This window comes from Prenolepis imparis, unplaced genomic scaffold (assembly GCF_030444845.1).
Source record: "Prenolepis imparis isolate NDT839.2.m4 unplaced genomic scaffold, iyPreImpa1.0 SCAF_9, whole genome shotgun sequence".
Taxonomy (NCBI): Eukaryota; Metazoa; Arthropoda; class Insecta; order Hymenoptera; family Formicidae; genus Prenolepis; species Prenolepis imparis.
In genome coordinates this window covers 3,982,674-4,007,490 of record NW_028141167.1, presented here as the reverse complement: position 1 = coordinate 4,007,490, position 24,817 = coordinate 3,982,674, and the positions used below count along the sequence as shown (strand labels likewise).

Below are 24,817 nucleotides of genomic sequence, written 5' to 3'. Positions count from 1 at the left end.
ATTTTTCTAGCGAAAAAGATATTATTTAAATTAATATTTATTTAAATTAAAATATCACAATTCTTTAGGAATCATCTGTCGGATTATTTTCTAATTTTGAAGTTTTCTCACATATTATTTACTTATATTCTGCACTTGATTTTATTTGTTAATTTTGTTTACTCTTGGTAACAATCCAATATCAGCCTGTGCGCTTTTTTATATTTCATATTTTTATAATCGATTATATTTCAGTATTAACACATACTTGCGTCTTGTTTTTCTATAATATCACATAATATTATGAGAGAACTATGTATCTTAGAACTTGCGATAAATTTTATCCTATCTCGCCACTATCTTATGCTATCGGGTGGGATTCTCAAGGAGAAGGCGAGAGAGAAAGAGAGAGCAAGTGATGCACGCGACACCACGTAATTATAAATCTAAGCGCGGTGTCAATTACGCGAAGTAGAGGCGGTCGCTCGGCGAGAGAGAAGGCGCTAACGACTCGGCGATTGTAAATCCTTTCGCGGCCTTGAAAGCGACTCTTCTTCTGCGTCCCGATGCATTGTTTGTACGGCAGCATGTGTTATGTATTTGCCTCGAGGAGTGTTTCGTGTAAATAATGGAACGCGTCGGCTAGGCTTTCCATCCTGCGCGTCGAAAGCGATGCGTCGAAATGCAGGCCGCGGGATATCTCTCTCTCTCTCTCTCTCTCTCTCTCTCTCTCTCTCTCTCTCTCTCTCTCTCTCTCTCTCTCTCTCTCTCTATCCTTGCCTCGTTTTGCAACAAACGTGACGCCAGAACTAATCTCTTTGCTTAATTTTCGAGAGAGAAAATATGTTAATTCTTATTCTCTTTTTCTCTCGAATTTACTTAAAATTTTCTAAAGAAAAATTTTTTTTCTATATATTTATCGTGAGTATAAAATTAAATATTATACATATGTGAATTATGTTGTGAAAGTAATCATTCAAACATTGCGAAACCGTAAATGAGACGATGAAATTGTAGACAGTCGAATCGACTAACAACGTTTTTATCGCTCATAATAAACACGAGGAATTGATCATTAATCTTACCTTTGACAATCTTTTACTCATTATCGAAAAAATTTAAGTCTTTTATCTGTTTATATTCTTCGTAGGTGTGAATAACACAAAAAATGATCTTTGTATAACTACTTGATTTATATATAACCCATTGTTTATTTTACCTTTTTTTTGTTTCAAAAGAAATGATCTTTTTGTGTCTTTTCACCTTGGATTCTCTAGTTTCTCACGTTCTTTCGAGTATTTGTATGTGGCGTCGTGAGGAAAAGGTTATTGTTTCCCAGCGGTTGAACACCGAGTAAGATAAAACTCTCGCATACCTGCGGAATTCTTGAAATATGCTGCCAATACTTAGAAATGCCGGTGCAAGAAGGGTTTTTTGAGGCGGGAGGGAAGCCTATCCCCCTTCGTCTTTTCCCGGACGGAGGCTGCATAAAGTATGTAGAAAACGAGCACCGTTTTACGTTTGATTTTATTGCTTACTCACCCTGTACCGCGCTCGACGAACGTGTTTAGGGTCGATCTCTAAGGCGTTATCGCGAAAGAGGTATCGCGAGCGAGTGTTCATAAAATTTCGACCCCGTTATCGCAAATTTCGCGTTTCTCATCTCATTCAATTCTTAAACTACGATATTGTTGTAAATTGACCAATCGGTTTAGCATATTGCTATAAATTGTCATGTTTTCATATATTGAACTGTTTAAATTACTTAAACAAGAGCTATTTAGAAAGAATAAAGCGCGCGATGAAAATTTTATGAACGGAGGAAGAAATTGACTCGTTTCAACAAATCTGAGATGGAAGGATAAAAGAAAAAGGAAAGAAAGAGAGAAAAAGAAACAATGCCAACTCATAGTTCACGGAGCGTGCATTTGCAACATATGTATGCGCGCACACGTGCAAGTACGTTCGCATTTCCGGTCGATTTGTAACGCAGAGTAACGTACTCGGCTGTTTAACGCGAAGCTGCATTACCTGTCTTTGTATTTGCAAACACGCTGTCGGGGCATAAACATCAGCCATACGAGTTACGTGTGCATGTGTGCGCGCACTTATATATATTGTATTGCACACGTGTGCAACGTTTGCGGGAGAGAAACGTGATAATTATGGAATGGCCGACTTATGTATGTGCGCTATTGACGATAGAATACCGATGCCGATAGAAGACTTATTGAAACGATCGTAATTCGAGATATAGCTTGATCCCGAGAGAGAAAGAGAGAAGGTTTATTGATTAGAGAAATTATCAGTTTTACTTCTTCTAGAAATATAATTATTAATTATTTTTCTTTTTTCCAAATATTATTTGACATTTTAAAAAGCGCTCTCTACTCTAAAAATATTGAAATATACACGGAGAGATTTTTCTCTTAGAATTTACCCTGAAAATCATGGTAATCCTGGGACAATATGGTATGGAAAGAATATTATGAGAATTTCTCTGATTAATATTAATCACAATAAACATAATAATAAATATCTACACGTTAAAATATAAAACATGTTTGAGTAATTTTACCATGCAATTTAGTAAAATTAATCAAACATGTTTTATATTTTATTGTGATACATATAATTATGTTTATTGTGATAAATATTAATCAGAGAAATTCTCATAAAATTCTTTCCATACCATATTGTCCCACCACGATTTTCAGGGTAAATAAGAGAAAATTCTCTCTGTGTATAATACTTTCAACATTACGCGATAATTTGTTGTATACTCGCATGTTTTGTACTTAAAAAAAAAATATTTTTAATATTCTTTTTAAAGTGACAAAAAAAAACGTGGATTTCTGGAAAATAAATTTCGAAACGCAATTAATATTTGCCAATAATTTCGAGAGCGTATTTAATGCTATCTGTGGATTGGATGATTAATATATTTGATCGCAACATATCTATCAGACAATATCGGTAATAGTTCTATTACGAGCGAGATTATAGTCTCGATGGCAATAATTATACTAAACTATTGGTCTAGTCGGTAGGCGGGTTATTGCTTCCGCAGCATTGCGATTTACGAGATAAAACCCGATGCTTTCAAAGCGGATTATCTCGCTCTCGCTTCCGAGATAAAGATGCAGCGCTTGCAAATGGCCATCTCGCTCCCGTCAAGTTGGTTATTTTATCGCTATTTTGAATTTTATATTAGCGCTAATGGAGCATCGACCGTGCTTGGCGCGCGGAGGTATCATTAGTTATTAAAAATTTATTAGCGCACGCGTAACCGGTTACCCGATTCGTCAGATTGTTGGTGTAGAAACCGCGTTAAAGTTCTCGTTGCGATAAGTTAATTGGCTAAATAAACAGTTCCCTGATGTGATAAAACGGATGCATTACTTGTTGCGTCGCTATAATTATTATTAACTAATACATATATTTTTCATCTTTATCATAGAATACATTAAATAATATCCCGGCAGAAACGAGGCAAGAGCCGCATTGATTCGTAGTAAAATCCGACTTATTTTAGAGTATAGGGTGGGGGGGAGGGGGCTACTTTTCACAAGTATGCGTATCGTAATACACACACACACACACACACAGTTTGTCTTCGTCTGACTCAAAGTTCGAGCTCCTTCTATCTTGTTCGCGCTGTGACGCTCGCTCTTCTCTTTGCTCGATAACTCGACGATAAAGGCTGCGGCTGACAACCCATTTTGATAAAGGCCGTCGGACGTTGTTGTCGTCCTCCTCGTTCTCGTCGTTTGCAATTTCAGGAACTCAAAGCCGCCGGTCCCCCGCGATGCCTCGAATCGCCGCCACTGAGCCAACAATCGAATTACATGACGATACTATCGTGGCAGGTTAATCGAAGAGTCGTCGTCGTCGTCGTCGTCGTCGTCGTCTTTCGATTAACGCGACGATGGAACGCGATCGATTCATTTATTGCGAAGAGATCACTTTCCCCCATCGCGATTCCCGGTCCATTATTCGCGGAGGCTGTGCGAAAAAAATAATTGGCGATTTATAATAAATAGAAATAATTTTCGGCTTTGAAAGTTTTAACTTAGATGAGATTCAAAGACGATATCTTTGTTTTTAAAAAATTTTCGAACGCGATATTTTAATAATAAATGCGATAAGATGCAGCTCGCGTTAAATGTTATTGAAAATATTCAAATGAGAGAAGAATGGTAATTTTTCCCACGAAATATCCGACAATCTTTACACTATGTGATAATTCTTTTTATGGACCCGTGCGCGCGCGGAATAAAAATCCGACCGTGTCACGGACGTGTGAGAAATCGTTAAGAATCCAGCGAGGACGTTATCGCGCGATCTACGGGGTGATTCGCGGAAGAAAGACGACGTCGGTGGCGACGACGGTGGTTGCCGTCTTTTTGAGCGGTATTTCACCGCGGAGAAGAAATTCTCGTAAAACTCTGTGAAATAGAGAGTGCAAAGAGGCGGTTTACGAGAGAGTAAGAGAGAGGAAGAGAGGGAAGGGGAGAAAGGGGAGAGAATACACGTGCGCTGCGAAGCCGTAATAGAACTGCCTGCCGCTACTTTATTATCGATACTTTATTGTCTGATGTGAGAAAGGAGGAAAATGGATATATCTTCCGGATATGTGGAATGAGAATGTCGTCGTCGTCGCGAAAATATTGAATTACCATCACTGCAAAGTAATTTCATTAAGCAGCAGTGTTTGTACAGAAACGTGAATTGTCATTAATCAATATACAGGATATTCCAGAATTATCACGACGTCAATGCACGATCGATGTTATTTCTGTTTAAATTTAGAATCTATTTCTCTATTAGCGAAATTTGCGATATATTTCGTACATGTATCGATCACGATGAGATGCAATGTGACGGAAATCCGCGATGTGGATAAAAATGAAAGGTAGAAGAAGCGCGTCGGTATTGATTCCGCGAGGGACATTACGCCACGACAATTATGATATTTTATTAATTCCAGCCACTCGTATTCTCGACGACTATAATATTTGCTAGCTGTCGTGCGTGCAACTTTTTTCTCCCGTCTCGTCGGGGCTTCTCGTGTGTCTTTTCCCGTCTCGTTCGATGCACGTTAACTCCCGTTTTTCCCACCGTTCTACGTCGGCTTCCTTCCCTCAATTGTACCAATGTCGATCGTCATGCGAAACTTCCGAGAAAAAAAGGGGGACGAGCCTCTTATGCGGACGTTGTAGCGGTAATATTTTGTAGCGCGATTACGCGATCAACCCCGTAGAAACGTTTCAATGTTTTCGATTGTGTGCAAACTTATTTTTCATATCTTCCGATATTCTTTTACATATAGGAATCGATATACATATATACGCGACATTTATTTTTCTTTGATATTTTTAACAAGATCTCGAAGAGTATTTTTGTATTTTTTTAAAGAAAATAATTAAGAATAAATAATTAATGCAATGTGATAACTTTCTTGGTAAAAAATTTGTTTCATTGACTTACTAATTAATTTGAGTTATATCAATCTTTTCGCAAGAAAGTTCTTTTTTATTGCGGAAAAATTAAATTCTAAATTGATTTAGAAATTAAAGAATCTAAGATTTTTAAATTGTAAATTTTGCACAATTCTTTATTTAATCTATTCTTTCCCACTGTCGAAAATTAATTTAAATGTTATTTTTGAATTGTTTGTTATAATAAATTATTCCTTCTGGACGTTTCGAAATTTACGTTTACCGGAGATAATGTATTATATTGACTTGAAAATTGACATGGGTTTAGCATGCTTTAATATGTCCATACAACAATTTTTGGTACTTCTAGCTACCTAAGTACAAGTTAAACAATAGGTTAGGGATCTAGAAAGGTCTTAGACGTTTTTTATATGTGTAGCGACAAATGTGGAAACTAATAAAAAGAAAAAGTCCAATTATTAAGAAGAAAGATTTACGCACAAAGCTATAGAAAGGTTTCAAAACGGTTTCAAGTCGGAATAATTTTGTCTTTATTGTAGGCAACTATGTATAATAATTTTTTTGATAGTATTCGGAAAAATTTCGACATTCTTTTATGAGCGAGCGACAAGTCGATTTTAATTAACTTTATATAGACAACATTTATTTATGTTTATTTTGACATTTTAGCGACGAGATAAATTAATCTCGAAAAAGTTAATAGTAACGAAATGACAAACGGCAAGTCAGAAAATCGCATTTCCATGTCAAAAGTTCACATTTCCGATCGGATGAATTATTATAAGTAATACCATAATGAATTCTCTTGATCCGTAAGCGATAAAGTGTAGGTGCAAAGGTCGATGGCGGCGAAGCTCTCGTAACCTTTAAACTCGTGTGCGAATGAAGGAGAGAGCGACGTGATTGCAACGGCACGTGGATTATCGTGTTCGCTTTTAAATGAGCGTCCCCGAAACATCGCGCGTCCCTTCGTCCATCACCGCGAGGATCGATAAGTGTTCGCCCCCGCTACTTCCTTGTACTCCCCTTTTCTTCCTACTTTTCCGCCTCCCCCCCCCCCCTCTATTATATACTATAGCCCAACTCGATCATAATTATCGCTTCCGCTTTCGCGCGTGTCATTGTTCGGTGTTGTCGTCAGCCTGCGACATCGCGAACTTTATTTCCGCGAGAGAGAGAAAAATGAAATATTCTTTTTTTTTTAGAAGGAAAAAATCGTAGATATTAATTAATAGCTATGGTCTATTTGCGGCAAAGAGATTCGCGATTGTAATAAACTTGGGTAAAACTTATCTCCATTGCGTAATGATGTACTATCATTTAGTTTGTCAGACGATGTATTAGTAAATAAAATCAAGGAAAACATAATTATCGCTAACGAACGTTACAATATTGTAGAAAACGCTCGCATTGTTATATCTTTTTGGTTGAAATGTGTAAAGTCTTTAATATTTAATCTTTTTTCGTATAGTTTTTCCTTGAATTATAAAAAGTAAATTTCTTATTCTAGAAACAGCTTTTTAATGTAGGGAAAAAACTGTAGGAACTATCTTGTGGATGTAGAGTTTCAATTACAAATTTATCTATCAAATATTAATCTATTGATTGAGTTGATTTTTCATAGATTTTTCTTGAAAAAATCTAAACACAGAAAATTTTAAACTTTCGAAGAAAAACTTCTGAAACTTTTATTTCTTTCAAACTAATGGATTTTCTACTTAACTAATGGATTTTCTACTTAAAGATTATGAATATATGTATTATTAACTACGTGGGATTGTATTGCATGTCTAGACATATATTTGGTCATAATGCATGATTCAAGGTTCAACTTTTGTTGAGTCATGTTTCATATTTCGTTCAGCAGGTATGTGCATTTGTCTGATTTAGTCAGGACTTTGCAATTTATCTATATTTTGATAATTTAGTGTTAATTTCTAAAACATGTATGGTAATATATTTATTATAAGAAAAGATTAATATACAAAAATTGGACATTATTTATAATTGGGCATTTATAATTTATAATTATGATATATGAAAAGATATATATATATATATATATATTTAAAAGCACTAGGACATGTAGAATGTTCTCAAAATTTTACCTATTTAATCTTTCTGATCTTTTCTATTTAATTTCTTTATCTTTTTATATACATAAATGGGTCTAACATCACATAATGAACATGTGATCAACAAATGAATGTATTAGAGGGGAGGGATTTAGAGGTGATTAGTTGACCAATCAGGTCGAAAGTTTGCATTCTTTCTACACTTCTTTTGTCCTTTTCAAGTTTTCCCTTTCCAAATTTTCCCTTTCCAAATTTTCCTTTCCAAAAGAGCATTATCTTCTAAGTTCTTTAGGTAGCATTTTTGGCTACCAGCAGTCGTCTTTCGTTCGTCTTACGACGTGTGTGCAAGTGCCATCATGCATGATCATGAAGGAAGACCATGGGATTGGAGAATTGTTGAAGCTTTATACTGGCATTGGGATAAGTTGACGGAGTATGTATCACATCTAATATTTAATCGGACAGATTATCATACCGATTTTTATTTTCCGATTGTATAAAAATTCTGTTCTCTGATTTTGTTCTCTTTGTCTTTAATTTAAAATATCTTTGCTTTTTTTTTGTGCATCGATGATTGTTTTATCGGGAACGCGACTAGTAATAATTTAATCCAATCTAAGTACCTTTTACATTTTTCATTTGTCATTTTTCTTTGAGGTTTTGATTGAGACGTGATATGTGAGAATTTCGTTTTAAACGCATAAAATGCAGACACTACACGGTATTAGCATGAGATATATTATAGTATATTATAGTAAGAGGTATATTAATATTTAATAACTTGGAATTGACAACATTTATATTTCCCTTGAAATAAACTCGTTAGATCTGCGACTCGAAAATTCTGCGTAATAGTGCATTGGTCTGACTCTCAAAATAATTGTTTTTACCTCTGTGAAGTTGGCCTCAGTTTTTTTTTTTAATTTAAATTTAAGAGTCGTTGCTATTTTTTCTAGAGACAGACAGGGTTATGTGGGTCCAATGGTTTTTTCTTTTCTATTAGCCGTGTGACGCGATGTGTAACGTTTTAATTGGATCGACTATTTAATATTGATTGCCGTTGATATTCATAAAATACATCACATTTTACAAATGGAACACTATACTTGCTGATGTGCTGGAAGTTACTAGAAGAGATTTATAATTTAAATATTTCCAAATGTTACAAGAATTGAATGAATAGGCACCCTGCTGTGCAAGTTGTCTGACGGAATTTTTACTGAATGATGTTTCGAAGCATTTGTAGCCTAGCGGTCTTGACCGCAGGCTTAGTAACCTCGAGGTATTAGGGATTTGCTACTTTCTCTTTGCATATTTCATCTTATTGTTAGAAAAGTCTTTTGTTTATGAGTTTTATATGGTTGATATTCACATATGTTATACACCTGGTGAATGTGTTGCATTCAGAAAAGGAAAAAATAAAATATTTCAAAAATTACATATCAAAAGTTATTATTAATTTTCTAGAAACTTTTTTATAAAAAAAAAAAAAAAAAAAAAAAAAAAAAAAAAAAAAAAAAACAATTAATCGCGTATATGTATATAAACGCGATTAAATAAAAATGTGATTATTCATCGTATATATTCTATATACATAATTCATTCATTCGTGACGGCGATTTTGCAGAAAACTAATTAAATCTCCCGTTGATAATTATCGTTTTTATTATAAAATCATCGTTTTAAATCACAATCATGTAACGTTGTAAATAGATGGTTGTGATGCTTTGATTTCGAAAAAAAATTTCGAAAATTTGCATTCCCCTTGAAATAAACAAAGCATATTTTCCAGACTATTTGTTCGTAACTGAGATCCGATTTCTTTGCAATAGCTAAAAATGCTCGAGGAATTTAAGAATATAGCGCTACAACCGATTTGAGCTATATCAAATTATTAAAAGAGGAAAGTTCTCGCAAATCGTTTATCGAGATTATACAAACTATTTGTATATTAGTTTTTAATCTTATAAACATTCTGTATATATATTACACTAACAATAACTGCGTGTGTGTGTATGTATTGAAAGATAAAATTAATTTAATATACTTAATATTTAATATGCAATTAAGTGATGCATGTAGCTAATTTTTTTTCTACGTTGCAATTAACAATGCATAAAACTCCTGTCCGTTCGGAGGAATATTACGAGTTCAATTTTTTTTACGGACAAAAACTTTTATTATCATTGTTATCTTTTCTTGTGCACTGACCAGAGCTATTAGAAATTATTGATTCATTAACGACAATCTTTGATCTGAGAAAGTAAAGAAGCTATAACAGATAATGATCTTTATTAATTTTTTTACATAAACATTCAGATTTCTTATAATTTTGTCACGAAGCGATCATTGAATGATAAGCTATTATAACTATCAGAAAAATGATAAGTTATCAAAATCCCCCCCTTCTTTTGTTTGGAATATATAGTTATAGAATATTTTCAAAGAATATACTTTGCCCATTGAGTAGAGAATAATGAAAACTTTCGTTTATTTGTTTATTCGAATACTTACTTTCATTATCTGTTTCCTTCTTTCTTATTTATTTATAAAAAAAAATATCGTAATAGGAGGCTTATTTCAATGATTTCACTGACAATGAGTGACATATTGACCGCTATCTATTCCTTTCGAAAATTGCTTCTCAGAAATTATCTTAGGAGTTCCACGCGGATGATCTCAGAATCAAGATTAAGTGCGAATAAGGTCACTAAGCTGGTCAATTATCTTTATGAGGAATCTCGGCGTTTATCGCATAACAGACCAATGATTCGAGCACAAAGAGAAAGGGAAACACTCATCTTCGCTTGATATATACAGTGATAATATTATTGCTACTCCACTCTCTCCTTTGTACGGATTTCCGTTTTTCCCCCATTTTCCTCCGATATGCCCATCGGCAAATTGTGCAAACGATTCCTCGTTTCATATCCATAAGTATTATATGCCCGCTTCGAGTGATACAATTCGGTAATATCGGCTGAAGGGTCTAGGAAAATAGAAAAGAAAGCCATCAAGGGGGAAAATAAGCGGAATCGTCGCAACGTTTACGAGAGACGCAACAGTTTGACCTTAGAAAGTTCAATATACAGTCATTTTATTTGTCTTGGATCTGTATGAAATAGAAATGCGTAGGAGAAAGGTTGTCTTCTTATAGTATCGATCTTTACAACATTCTTGATTTAATAATATAAAGCAAAAGTAACATCAATTAGAAAGTTTGTCTCGCGTTCAAGGTTGGAAGTTGAAATATAATTTGTCGAACAGTTTTGTTAGAGCTTGTTCCTGTAAATCTGAAATTATAACTTCTGTGTAGAAAAAAAATGCAAATAGATGTTCCTTTATCAATAGAATTTTTATGTTACGAGATAAAATATTTCTCCAGGCTTAAAAAAGAAATACACAAATTAACATTTCAATCTTTATTTATTGAAACAAAAATGACAGCTCAATTATCATCAGTGAAATAATTGTAAAAAGTTTATATAAATATTTATTGTAATTTTGTAGATAACTTTTTTCATAAATAATTGATATTGTCTGGAAAAATGTTTTAGAATAATTTGTAAAATTATATTTAATAAATTAAAATTCCTAAAGCAGAAGCTAATTCTTTCATTTGATCAATAATTAAAATTATGCAAATTTTGTTTTACCTCGGATTTAAATTAATCAAGAAATAAGACAACGCGAGGAAATTTCTTTATTTATAATTATTATAACGTTATGTGTGAGAGGAAATGTGTCTCAAACGTTTCGACAATCGTAGAATAATTCAGCTTAATCGATTTCTAGTTAGGTACTGATGCTTAACCGTTCTAAGCACTCTCAGCACCCTATTGCACCTCCGCTTCGTCCTCCGCCCCACTAATCCTCGAACTGGAACGCTTGTTATCGAAAAGAGGTTCTCTTTAGTGTTTTATCGGGCTGGAAACATGTTCGTTGCGCTGTCAAGCAACTCACTGATCGCGACAACAGTTTAGAAACAAGCGGCCTTTAATTAATTCCTCAGTACTAGAACACGTTCATATACATATCTTGTACATGCAAAACAAACGTTTCATACGATGTCGCATATGTTGTCTATATATTTAAATGTCAGTTAAATTATGTAAAAATCTTTAGGCTATTTATTAAATTTCAAGCTGACACAACATTAACAATAAAACACCGCTAATGTTAAATTAATTATCTTCCGTTTAAAATGAATTATATTGAAAACTCTTCCACATTGTATATGTGAATCTCTCTGTTAAACGAGTTAATGAATAAATATAATTATCGATGAAAGTCAAAGATCAAGGATGACTAGATATTCGAGATATTAAGAGTATTAATATTTTGCAAGGAAATTGTCGATAGAACAAGAAACTGATTCTTTTTTGTCGCTGATATTGGCACGATCATTTATTTCGTGTATCGTATACGTATATTGTATACAATATATTTATTTCTTAATCAATATATGATTTTCATACTTTGCTTTAATCATTAAGAAAACACCGTTTTTATCATAATAATGATAATAAATCTATATAAGATTTTGATCTTTCGTCTCCGAAATATATACGCACTTTCAATAATTTACCATCGTAATTGCAACGAACGGTATTCTTGAAGAATTAAAAAAAAAAAAAAAAAAACCGAGATACGTTTATCGGGATACATCGCTCGTGAAAAAGATGCTCATTCGACGGCGACGCTACAATCAATGTCGATGTAGTCTTAAAAGCTGTGACTTAAGGAGACTCGATTTTAATTAGCTGTCGTGAAGATCGCTCGTTCTGCGCTCGCGAAAGATCATGTGGCGAGATGGCGTGTATCATAGCGGAATTATATACATGTGTGTATGTATTCGTGTGAGTGCAACGAGTGCACTTAGTCGTAAAACATGCCTCGAGCTCGTTTCTCCGCGGACTCGTGCTGGGCAACGCGAGAGAGCCGCCGAACACGTCGGGGCGATACCGGAAGGCTGATAAAGCAACCACAACGTCATTATATATATATATATATATATATATATATATATATATATATATATATAGTGTCGTTACGTACGTACGTTGCGCCGATAACGCGATAACCTATAAATAGCCGGCGCGCGCGAGCGGTCGGGGGGTGCATCTTTTTTTTTTTTTTTTTAATACTTTGTTGCGCCAACACGGCTGTGGTGGATCTCGTATCTCCCTCGCCGCGCCCGTGTGAAAAAGAAGTTGCGTGCCGTGTTTTTACGTGCGATAATCCTTGACGGCTGCGAGCAAAACGAGACACGGTATATATACATATATTGTATATATGTATATTCCATGCACACACATACACGCTCTTTGGCTCGTAATGCGCGCGCATCTTTCTTTATGATACATTTCATGGTAGCGGCTATCATAGCGATAATACCACGAATACATAATTTTCTTTCTTCATATTTAATCTCGTGTTATATATCGACAGCTTGAAATTCGGAGGGAGGGAAATGTATACTCGAGTTGAACGAGAGTGATTTCATTCTTCGCTCTGTTGATTGAAAAGCTTAATTCTAAATTGTCTGAAATTCTCTTTTTCTTTTTAGAGATTATATTTTTATGAGCTTATTATGAGCTTTATAATAAAACAATCTCAACTTTTTAAAAATATTGATTTAAACCTATTGATAAAACTATTGATTTAAAACTATTGATATTTGAAAATATTGATTGAGTTGGAAGTAAGTTTTTCGAGTTTATATAGGAGACTTTTTTTCGAAATTATGGTGATAAATATTAAGGCTCGTTAAAATTTTCCGAGAGATATATATCATACAAAAAAAGATATGAAAACATTGCGCAGCTGACAAGTATATAAAAATAATTTTATAATATTAATAAAATTGACGTTATTTTAATTTTATTATTCTCTCTGCAAATTTTAAAAATGGGTCACAACGGTATACACACAAAAAGGAAACAATTGGCAAATTAAATTAATAAGAATAAGTTGCAATGAATGTAAATACTGAAATGCGCACGCAGATACAATTATCCCTGTGCTTCGTCAGGTTTGTGTGTGAAATGAACTCTTTCCGCGCGGAAACGAGCTAAACCAGAGTCGGTGTGAAAAGGTTCAGTTTGTCCCTCGAGCATAAACGAGATGGGGTTGTGTCTCGTGTATATTCAGCGACCGTGCGGTATAACCCTCGTCGTAATTTGTAAAATAAGAGGCCGCGCGCGCAATATCGCGGTCTTCCAACTCGCTCGAGCTCGAGCCGCCAACAAATTTGCCGGTTATATATTTGCAAATTATTATCGACCTGTCGCGCGCAACGAGGAAATAATACACTGCGAAGAGTACATGTACAAATGTACCGACACATTCGCTTTTCACGGTATGAAATAACATCTCTCAATGTGTGTGAAAGATATTAAATTCGTTGCTCGAGTTTTCTCCCTCTCTCGCGCACAATAAATATTGTTATATAATATACCGTGCAAAAATCTTTTTTTCTATTATTCAGGGATAAAACAATAACTGACAATTGTTCTCTCGGGGGGAATATATTATAGTTATTCAAAGTATATATGCATTGTAGAATATATTTAGCCGAGAGTGTGCAGAGTTCCGCGGCAATAATTCATAATTGAACGGACGGGTTGAATCTCGCGCGAGCCAATTAAAGTCATCCGCTTCTAACACCAGCGAGAAGCCATGCCGACCGTTTTCGCTTTATCGAGCGGCATAAGCGTTCACACAGCGAAATGTAACTCACTGCACACCCGGTTTGAGAAACCGTTCCGGTTAATGGAGGAGAAAGTCATTTTCGACTTTGATGCGTCCCACGTTACGACAACGCTCCTCGTAGTTCAACTTGCGAAACTAATTTCGTTTATATTGCAAAGTTATGCCTTTTCGGCATACGGAAATGTTGTTCTCTTCAATCTTAAATAAATTTTATTAGCCGGGAAAATGATTCATCGTTTCCATCATTAGAAAGTTACATAATAATTTGTATTTTTTTTCACCGATATCTTAATTAATCATTTTTCGCTCTCCTCGCGACTCTAAAAACTCATATCATTTTTTTTTAAAGAGGTAGAATTTATCGAAACACTTTTTTTCAACAGATATTTTTTTATTCTACCTTACATGTGTGAGTCTTTCTTGCTTGTTCAGAAGCAAGTTCTTCAATTTCCATTGAAATCTCTAAACACGCGCTACTTAAGTCAAAATCATAGTAATTTCGCAATAATTATGGAGCGTATTGTGCTAGTTTCTCTCAAGACTGTCAATTGAACTCGCCGCAGGAACTTTCTTCGGGATTCATCGCGATAATCCGGTGTAAAATCTGAACTCATCCAATCCCGTAGCGGCTCATAAAACTTACTGGCAGTCTCGCGCCGACCTTATTATACGGCAGCTCCTCCAGAAGTATCGATATATTTCAAGGGACTTTAGCGTCGATGGGAACGCGAAGTTTTATGTACGCATAACCGGTGGCGTCCTCGCGTAAGCTCTCGCTAACGTAACAGACTATATTTTGCTCTTTTTCACGAAGTAAGAACCGCGGGTTATCAAAGGTAAGAGGAGGAGGAGGAGGAGGAGAGAGAGAGAGAGAGAGAGTACGCGATGGGAAGGGTGCTTATCTGGGGCAATGGAACACAAGCGCGCATGCTTGTCTGTCCGTGTCTATTTCTTTATCGATGCAAGCCGTGTCCGAGCAACAAAAGTGATCACCGCGATCTTGCTTGCGCGTCAGCTGATCGGAAAACTTATAGTAATTACAGCACATTGAGAGCTTTTTTCCCCTGCGATTCTTTCTCTCGAATTGTGAACGTTATAACGCGTTATTACGCGATAATCCTTAGCGAAATTTTACGCAATTGCATAAATAGAGGATATATCTGTTGGAGGAATATAACAATAACAGTAATTTTATTCTTTGAATTTTCAGAAAGAGTACAGTGCGTTTAATTTATTTTATATCATTAATGTATAATTTAATATTTAATTAAACGTATATTATATAAATATAAAATATACATATATATTTTGCTTAGATTAATTCTTATCGATTCATTATTATTTAATGTTGAATAGTTTCTTAAATAATAAAAGCAGAAATGTTTACTAAAGTTTTTTTTTAAAATCTATTCATGGAGTTCTGAGAAAAAAATGAAAACTCTGCGACACTATATGTATATGTATATGTATACAATATATGTATACAACTTTCCGACAATGTTGCACATTTCGTCTAAATGAGTTGGTAAATTGCGTAATTTTATATAGCAATTATCTCTGAATATGTATTCTTTACGTAATCGCTCGCAATCAAGGCTCACAATATTGTCATTATCATTATTCTCAAGAGCGCGTTGCCTCGTATCAAAATTGGCTCGGTAGTCAATTTCGAGTTAATTCACATTACGTTTTGTCAAATCAATTGGCTGGTTAAGCTCAATGTCGAGGGTATAGGAAGACAGTAAACCGCTGTAGAAACTGCCGCGCTAATGTTAAATAGGAAATGGGAGATTCGTCTTGTTCTCGTGCTGCGCGCAGATAAAAATAATCCACTGACTAAGATCTAGATTTCGGCGACTCTCTATTATTACTTCGAGTCTTACTCACCGGGAGAATCAGCGGGAGAAAGAAACCGTATGTGTTATTTGTGTGGAGATGCTCTTCTACTTGTGAAAACCTGATTCAAAGACGAATAAATCGTAAAGAGAGAGAAATGTTCCTCTTTCGAATTGGATATTTTTCTTCGTTTATTTGTGAAAGACGGTCTGCGCTTCTCGCCAAAATATTTGAAAAATCTAGATCGAAGGTCGAATATTAGCTAGTAATAGGTATTATAAAAGCAATATTTTGACAGTTTATCTGAATCACATGATTTTCTGAATCGGTACGAGAGTAATTATAAATGTTATTTTTACGAGCTTTTATTCTCCTCGAAATGTATTCACGTTCAAAGATATTACGATTTCGAATAAGCTAATTATAGAATGGAACGGAAGCCAAGTAGCTTCTTATATACATATATGTATCGAATATATTCTTGATGACTTTATGAAGATTAATCTCTTGGTCTAATTCAAGATTGTGAATCGAAAACATTATGAATTATCACGCGAAAAAACATATATAATAGTAACAGATTAATATACATTAAATTATATATATAAATCATGAAATAATGAATTTATAAATGATTGAAAATTTTGACACGGATGGTGCTCAAACATAGAGAAATTCGACTGGAAAAGTTGACGAAAATATTTAGCGCGTTTCTGAAATTCGCAAAATTATAATTGCCGCCGAAATTTTTTTTTGCGGTCAGAAATGGGTTTATTTCGGACCCTGTAATTGTGGCAAGGAAAAACGATCCTCGTTTCAGTCGGCTTTCTCTATTCGTGGCGTTGAATTTATTCAACGGCCCTGCATATCCCCGCAACTACCGAGAATATGGCGTAAATTATCCTTTCTATTTCGCGCTACTATTCGAATTTCCATAAAACCGTGGTTTCACATATTTATATTAAAAGTACATTTTGTATTTTTAAAAAGTTTTGATATTTATTTGCTCGACTAATTATGACCATAACTATTAAAATATAATTTTAGTGAGAGAAGAGGTAAGATAACATATATAAAAAATTTTTTATCAAATATAAAAAAACTTTAATTATAAAAAGACATAATATAGTTAATATATATTGTATCACAACTATTTATACACTTATACTCGCGATATTGTGCGTCTATAGTTATCACAATGTGTGATAAGGTTCTAAAGTTAATTAAAGTAATGTTAGATAGTTAATATGCACATATTATTATAAAGTAATTTAAACCTAAAACAAATTTTTAATTGAAATTTTTTTATCGCAGACATAAGAGTTTCTCTTCCATTTGATATTCTTTCAAAATGAACATTTGATAAGCCCGGCGATTATTAAGTGTATCGAATTGTGATATAGAGCTGGCAGAGGCGCCAATCGACGATGTGTATGAATTTTGAGAGTTAATTGCGACGCCGATAAGCTGGAACGTCGAGCGAGCTGTAGAACTCTAAAAAAGCCACGCGTCCTTAATCGGGATACTTTGCACAAACTTTCCTTGCGGTGTCATCATCGTTTATCGTTAGCATTTGTAATAATGTCCAACTCTCTACGCGACTTCATGGCGAGTTCGGCGAAAATAATTGTCCTTGAAAAATATTTAAACGAACCGATGATTATCGCGACAAAAAGGCGAATAAATGGGTAGCCGACGATTAATTCGTAGGGATGGGATTTTCACGATTTTCTCTCTTTCTCTGCCGCGCTCTTGTCCTCGTGCTGCAACGAACGCGGATTTGCATTTTCCCGTAATCGCTATTCAATTTCGTGACATCGGTGCCCTCGGTATAAACTTCGCAAATTTTCGCGCGGCTCGGGCTCGGTGAATTTTTATTACCCGCATTTTTGTCATGCCATCGCTATACTTCTTCTAATTAGAACTTTCTGATTAATAATAATTAATCAATTAATAATTATTATTAATAATTTAGATTTAAAACTAATATTTGATTTTATTCTGATATTCCAATATATTTGATTACATTTTTTAACATGTCCATTTTTTATTTTAAATTAAATATTTATGTTTTAATATTTATCTTATTGCTGTTTTATACTTAATTAATTATTGCTAAAAAAAAATGGCTACAGATTTATCAAGATTTATGTAATCTGTATATGTTTTAAGACATGGCATGTCACTTTTATTTAACAAATAGATAATTATGAGTAATTAACTAAATATGTTAATGTTAATTATTTTGCGAAAATAACTGCAGGAAGCAGTATCGAAGCAAGTTTTAGAAATAATTAAAAGGTATATAATTTTTGCGTTGTGAAAAGTACGTGATCAGTTCTGCTGTTGTTTGTTACTTGTCATCAGAACTGTACGACCTGATAAAGAATCGTTATCTCGTGACACTGTTGTGCGCTTATCTGTGTAGAAAGAGAAAGGTTCTACTTTGTTTCTTTCTTGGCGACGCACAGGCGATAATTTGAAGCACAATCGTCTCCTTAATAGATAATGAGAAGCGATAAAGCAGAAAAGAAAGAAAGAGAACAGATATACCGTTCATCCCTCTTTTCTTTTATGTTGAAGCCCTTCTGTTATCTCATCGAATTCTTCACGCACATTAACGATACAGAAATAAAGAATGTAGGAAACAAAGAATGTCGTAGGTCGCAGACATGCACGTTCAATATAGTTATAAATTTATATATTTTAAATTACAAATAAAATGATAAATACAAAAAATACAAAATATACATTTAAATATATATATGTAAATATTTTTAAAAAATAAATAATATGAATGATTTTATTTTATATAAATTTATATTTATTTGTATAAAATATTTTTTTAATCACTTGTGCGCTGTAATTTTTTATAATGAAAAAATTTGAGAAACACTGCTCCGCTACAGTATTTTACGTCGAATTATTTATTATAGATATTTATTATTCATGAACTCGCCGTGATTTCTAATCTAATACAATGCAATAAAACGAAGGTGTGCGTGTATGTTTTCTATAATAATTACTTGATTACAAAGTGCCGTCTCTATACTTAAAGATAAAATTTCCAAGCGAAGGTTCAGATGACACGGCGTGGTCCAGGGGCATAATCGATTACTCGAGATAATAATGTAGCGGCGAATGGCGGTCAAGGAAAAGTAAACGGAAGCGTCGAGAGAAAAGACAAACAGATCCTCTTGGATCTTTTTCTTCCCCCTTTTTTCGTCCTGGTTTCCGCTGTCTTAAGAACGGAACAAAAATTGCGTTCCAATTTATTGTTAGATCGAGAGAGAAAATATTTTCAAATGGATGAATGGCTTATAATGATTATTGAAATGGCTCGAAAAAAAATTAATGTTTACAATAATAGAAAGATATTTATATTAAAATAATTGCGGTGGATTAATTACAGATATATATAGAGTAATGAGGTACGCAATGTGCGTGGTTTATATTGAATAGACAAATAACGTTGGTCCTTCCTTTCCCTCGAATTTCCTCCCTTTCGTCCCTTCGATGGATAACGATGAAAGCGACGGTGTAGGTCAGGGCACCGGACTTTGACGTTGCGATTGTCAGCGCGAGAGATCGGGCCGAATGGCGGAACCGCCGGGATTCCCCCGGCACGCCAATTTAGCAAAGTGATTGACAGACGGCGGCTTGATGGCGTTTGGCTTGAAGCTCGCCAGTAGTATCACCAGCGACGAGTTATTCTCCAACCCAATGATTTCCACTCGAACCTCTCTGAAAACTGTCAGCAGTGTTTCTTTTCGTCAATCGCTACACCGCGCGTGACGAAATGTCCGACAATTTTATTATTTAAAATTAGCAATTGTTACTTAAAAAAAAAAAAGAGATATATGAAGTATTATATTTAGTACACACGTGGATAATAGAAAAAATAAGAGCGCTTTTAGCACTCTATTTAAATGCTAAGAGAGAGTCGCTCTATGTCTTAGGCATTAAGGAAATAGAAAATAAAATCTTCTGATGATAGAGAGACTAACTAGATGGGTGAAACATTGATAAACGAAATTCGTAATTAAAAACTACGAAACGAAACTAATCATTATCGTTCCGCATACGATTCAAATAGGTCCAAGGATATATTTCCAAAAACTCATATTTAATAAGAAACTTATATTCGATATATATAAGAACATCGCTAAGAGAATATTTTTAGTCTCATCATATATTTAACTCTTGGGTTTTGATTCAGGATCCCAAATGGGATATGGAGACATTTTAAATAGAATAAGAAATTAAATTAAATCGAATTAAATCGATTGACATTTTTAACATAATTTTTACGATTTCCAAAGAAACGCGTGAAAGAGATAAAAAAAACTCTGATCGCTATTTACGTAACAATTTGTAACGTTTTCGGGGCAAATATATTCTTTATTGAAACTTTTTCGAAACAAATATTTTAAGATTTTTGCTTTCAGCACTCAATCGTTTGTACGTGAAGCTTTAATTAAATTGAAGCGCCATTTTGGGGGGGGGGGGTAAGGGAAGGAGAGAGAGAGAGAGAGAGAGAGAGAGAGAGAGAGAGAGAGAGAGAGAGAGAGAGAGAGAGAGAGAGAGAGAGAGAGAGAGAGAGAGAGAGAGAGAATATAGCTGCTTCTTCTGATTCTCGCCGAGTACGCAACGGTGATTATTTTCTCACTCGAGTGCGAGGCTGCGCGTGTATCGATCCAATGCATTATATGCAAGACGGTTTTCGTATAGTGAACCGCTCGCCGAAACCAGACCGAAACAGACGCCGCTTCGTGTCGGCCCCTGTTTTACGTGTAGAGAGAGCTTTGTCCGGGAATTAGTCGCGTATAAATGGAGGCGGCAACGACGATGGAGTACGTCTCGAATTTCAAAGCGAGTTTAACGCAATATTATGCACTCTCGGAGTCATTCGCGGAGGGTTCGCGGGGCTGCTGCTGAATTGCAATCGGCAATTTTAAATCGAAGTTATTTGCGGACGTAACACGCTTTTCTTCTCTCACCGGGACGCTAAAGGATCTCGTTGGGAAGCTTTTCCGGTCGCGATCGCATAAATATATATGTATGTATGTATGTATACGACGCACCCACATACATATACATATACACGCGTGCGCAATACGGTACCATAGATTCGTATACAGGATGTAAAATCAGCCGCGCGTACAATTAGAGCTTCTCCTGAGAGAGGAGGAACGAATTAATTGGCGCCGGGCGATTTTTCGCGACGCCGTTGAATTATTTCTGCGTACGCGCTGCATTACGCGCGACATGTTAATTATCGTAATTACGGATCGCGCGTGCATAATGCACGTGTCTTGTAATGCTCGTGCAATATATCCCAAAACAAATTGCCGCCGTGCTTATTACTCATAAACGACGATTAATCGTTACGGCTAAAACAGTGAGCTATCTGCTTTTAATTATTTTACACGCCAATGTAAATTGGCTCTGTCGTGCAGGATGATACCGATCATTAGTAACGGAGCTCTTTTTTGTTGCGACGTCAAAAAATGATAAAATTGCGATTTACATAAATTTTTACTTAGCGCACAAGTTTTATATATCAGATTATTTTAATTCATATGCAATTTAGCTTAAAAAATTGTTATATATATGTACATATAATAATTTTTTTAAATCAAAATAATCTGTTATATCAAACTGTTAAGCTATAAACAAGAATTTATACACAGAGAATTTTCTCTTAGAATTTACCCTGAAAATTACCCTAATAATCTTGGGACAATATGGTATGGAAAGAATTTTATGAAAATTTCTCTGATAAATATTTATCACAATAAAAATAATATCTATTACAATAAAATATACAATATTTTGATTAATTTTACTATGCAGTTTAGTAAAATTAATCAAACATGTTTTATATATAAAATTGTTTCTATACCATATTGTTCCACGATTACCATGATTTTCAGGGTAAATTTGAAGAGAAAATTCTCTCACAATCAGTGTATAAATCGCAATTTTCTTATTTGTATATATTCCTTATTTATAATTATTTTGCGCCTATTATTCTTATCATATCTCTTTGCAATATCACACTTTCGACCGCAAAATCCCAGAGTGGCTCGTTGAGCACTAAACTCGTTTTCCTTCATCTCGACTTGGCGCGGACGACGACAGCTTCTGTTTGTCCGCTTGTGCTCTCTAATCCCCTTCCCCCTGTACCCCACGTTTCTCGACTTATATACATTACACGAGCATCCAGCACGAGCCACTACTACCACTAGCGATTCGCGAGACTGTCACGATAGTCCACTACCATTATATCGGACGGCATTACGCTTGGCGGTTTCCGCGCCGCACCGTGTCGCGTTCGGACGAGGTGGAGGAATAGTGGCGTAGGAATAGAGAGAGAGACGTGGCGAGGGGAGGAAAGTGGTCGGAGATGCGGAGGAGGCAGAGGACGCGGAGGAGGCAGAGGACGCGGAGTAGGTTGCGCGTGCGGCCATTTTGATAATCTCCCACTCCTCCGTCTCGCTCCCTCCTTTCCATGCCTCTCTCTTTCTCTTCCTTCCTCTCGTTCTATATCTCTCGCTCCTTCCCTCCCGCCGTTTCTCTCATTTCAATCTTCCTTCTCTTTTCCTCGTACATTCTCGGTACACGCACATGAAGATCCGCCGGACGCATACCGACACGTGCGCGCACACGCGCATCTTTTTCTCTCGCGGCATGCACGGGCTCTCGTGATTTCTTCGCGTTCTCTCTCTCTCTCTCTCTCTCTCTCTCTCTTTCGTTCATTCACTCTCGAGAGAAAAAGGGACAGCGAGTAATAGTAGTAGTAGTAGTAGTTGGCTGTTCCCGTGACGGCAGTCGCTAGTGTCGCGGATTTCCCCTTCTCTCTCTCTCTCTCTCTCTCTCTCTCTCTCTCTCTCTCTCTCTTCTCTCTCTCTCTCTCTCTTTCTCTCTCGCTTCCTTTTCTCTTTCCCACTCTTCCTCATTCGTTCTCCTTCCCTCTCCGCGCGCTCTCTCTCGGCGATCTCGACACGCGTTCGCTCGTCTCTCTCGCGTACCGATACATACGGCACCCACACACGTCGCCGCGCGCGCATACGTACGTACGTGTGCATCTCGCTCTCGGCGTGCGCGTCTATCTCGCTCCGCGTCCCGCGCCCTCTCTCCCCCCGTCTCGACCGGAAGGTGCCAGTTTCTCGTCGACCATCGTCTGGTGCGCAACGCTCGTTTCGCGTTTTACGTCTTCTCGGTGCCGTACTTGCGTCACGTAATTCTGCGTCGCGCGCCTCGTCTCGTCGATACTTTAATTTTGATCGTCGTTGATTTCCAGTTCGACGCGAGTGTCGTAAACGTTCGCGTGTGTATACTCGGAGAGAGAGAAAGAGATAGATAATTGCGCGACAACATAGTGCGTCAAAGCTACCGGCTCTACTTTCGCGCGGTCGCCTTTTCTCCGCGCTACGTCATCATTGATAATATCCTCTACAAGTGCGACGTAGTGTATACGCCTGGATATACGTGTGTTCTCTCTTGCGCTTTATACGAGTTTCCCTTCGAAAAAAGTTGTTCGATCTTTTCCGTGCGCAACGACGATAAACAGCAGCGGAGCGCGCGCTTCTTGGATTAGCCGCTCCCCTCGTGCTGCTAACTTCACGGCGCGAACTCGTACGGGAACTCGGCGAGAGAATGAGAGTGCCTTCGTCGTTGCCGTTGTTAACGAGTGCCTCGTGTGATTACGTCGGTGATCGTAGTGATAATCTACCGTCAAGATCGCTTTCAGTCATCAACCCAACGACGACGACAGCAGGCGTCATCGTTTGCTTCTCCTGAACGCTCGGTGAGCTTCCCCTCTCTCTTTCCTTCCCTTCTCTTTTCTTCTCACGAGTGAGCTGGCTTGCTTGCGGCGATTTTATTGCGAAATGGCGCGTAATCAGCCAACATTGCGCGTAACTCTATCGGTACATCGCGCGCTGCGTCGCGTTAGTCGCAAAACGCAGTTTGATTCTTGTTGTTCCATGAAGCTGCTTCGAATTGTCGACAGGCAGTTTGTCAATAATTTGTCGCTCGGTTTATGACGCGTAATCATTCAAAGTTGAATGGCGCGCGGAAAATATCATTGAATTTTTGCTTTTCGCGCACAAATTTCCATCTACGCGTCACGACGATTATGTCATGATGCTTAATTAAATTTTTACGGAAGACACTGTGCGAGCCATATATTTCGTTCAGTTCTTAATATTATTTGCAAATGTTGCTTTATGCTTTTTATGCGATAGGTAATTTTACAATAATTTTATCAATTGTTCCAATATATAATTGTTCGAGAAAAAGTTTGAATTATTTGTAGAAATTGATATAGAGTCGGTTTTTTCTCATTAACTGTAGACTGACGTAAGAAAATTGCGTGTCAGCTCGCGTTTACTTGTTTCAAAACATCTCTCCAATTAAATGTTAATCATTTTATAATTTTATAATTAATAATATCTCATCAAAGTATATTAAATATCTGCCTTCTTCTGCGAGTTATTCATTATTTCGCAATATGCGAATTAAAATCACTCGCCGCTGTCATCCATAAATATTAATTATCTCGTTATGCGTCGAAGGAATCATTCGTTGAATGTTATCTCGCGATGATCGATTCGATTCGGAAAAGTCAGGGTCAGCCATCGCGAGTCGTGCTTTCAATTCCCAGTAACCGATGACACTGGAATCGTTGGATACAGCCACACGTGCAAGTTTATCACAACGTTAGTTAACGAAACGTACATCGCA

At 36.1% G+C, this 24,817-nt stretch overlaps 1 protein-coding gene across 5 annotated transcripts in view; it reads left to right on the top strand.

Annotated features, from left to right (window-relative positions):
- Lilli (AF4/FMR2 family member lilliputian) overlaps positions 1-24,817 on the top strand; it is a 197,600-nt gene that overhangs the window by 49,767 nt on the left and 123,016 nt on the right. Inside the window, exon 1 of one of the 5 annotated variants that reach the window (XM_083046196.1) lies at positions 23,232-23,879. The exons of the other annotated variants lie outside the window; for them this stretch is intronic. The gene's annotated coding sequence lies outside the window, so the exon portion shown is untranslated. Of the gene's footprint in view, positions 1-23,231; positions 23,880-24,817 lie in introns of those variants that run through there. 5 annotated transcript variants of the gene reach the window in all.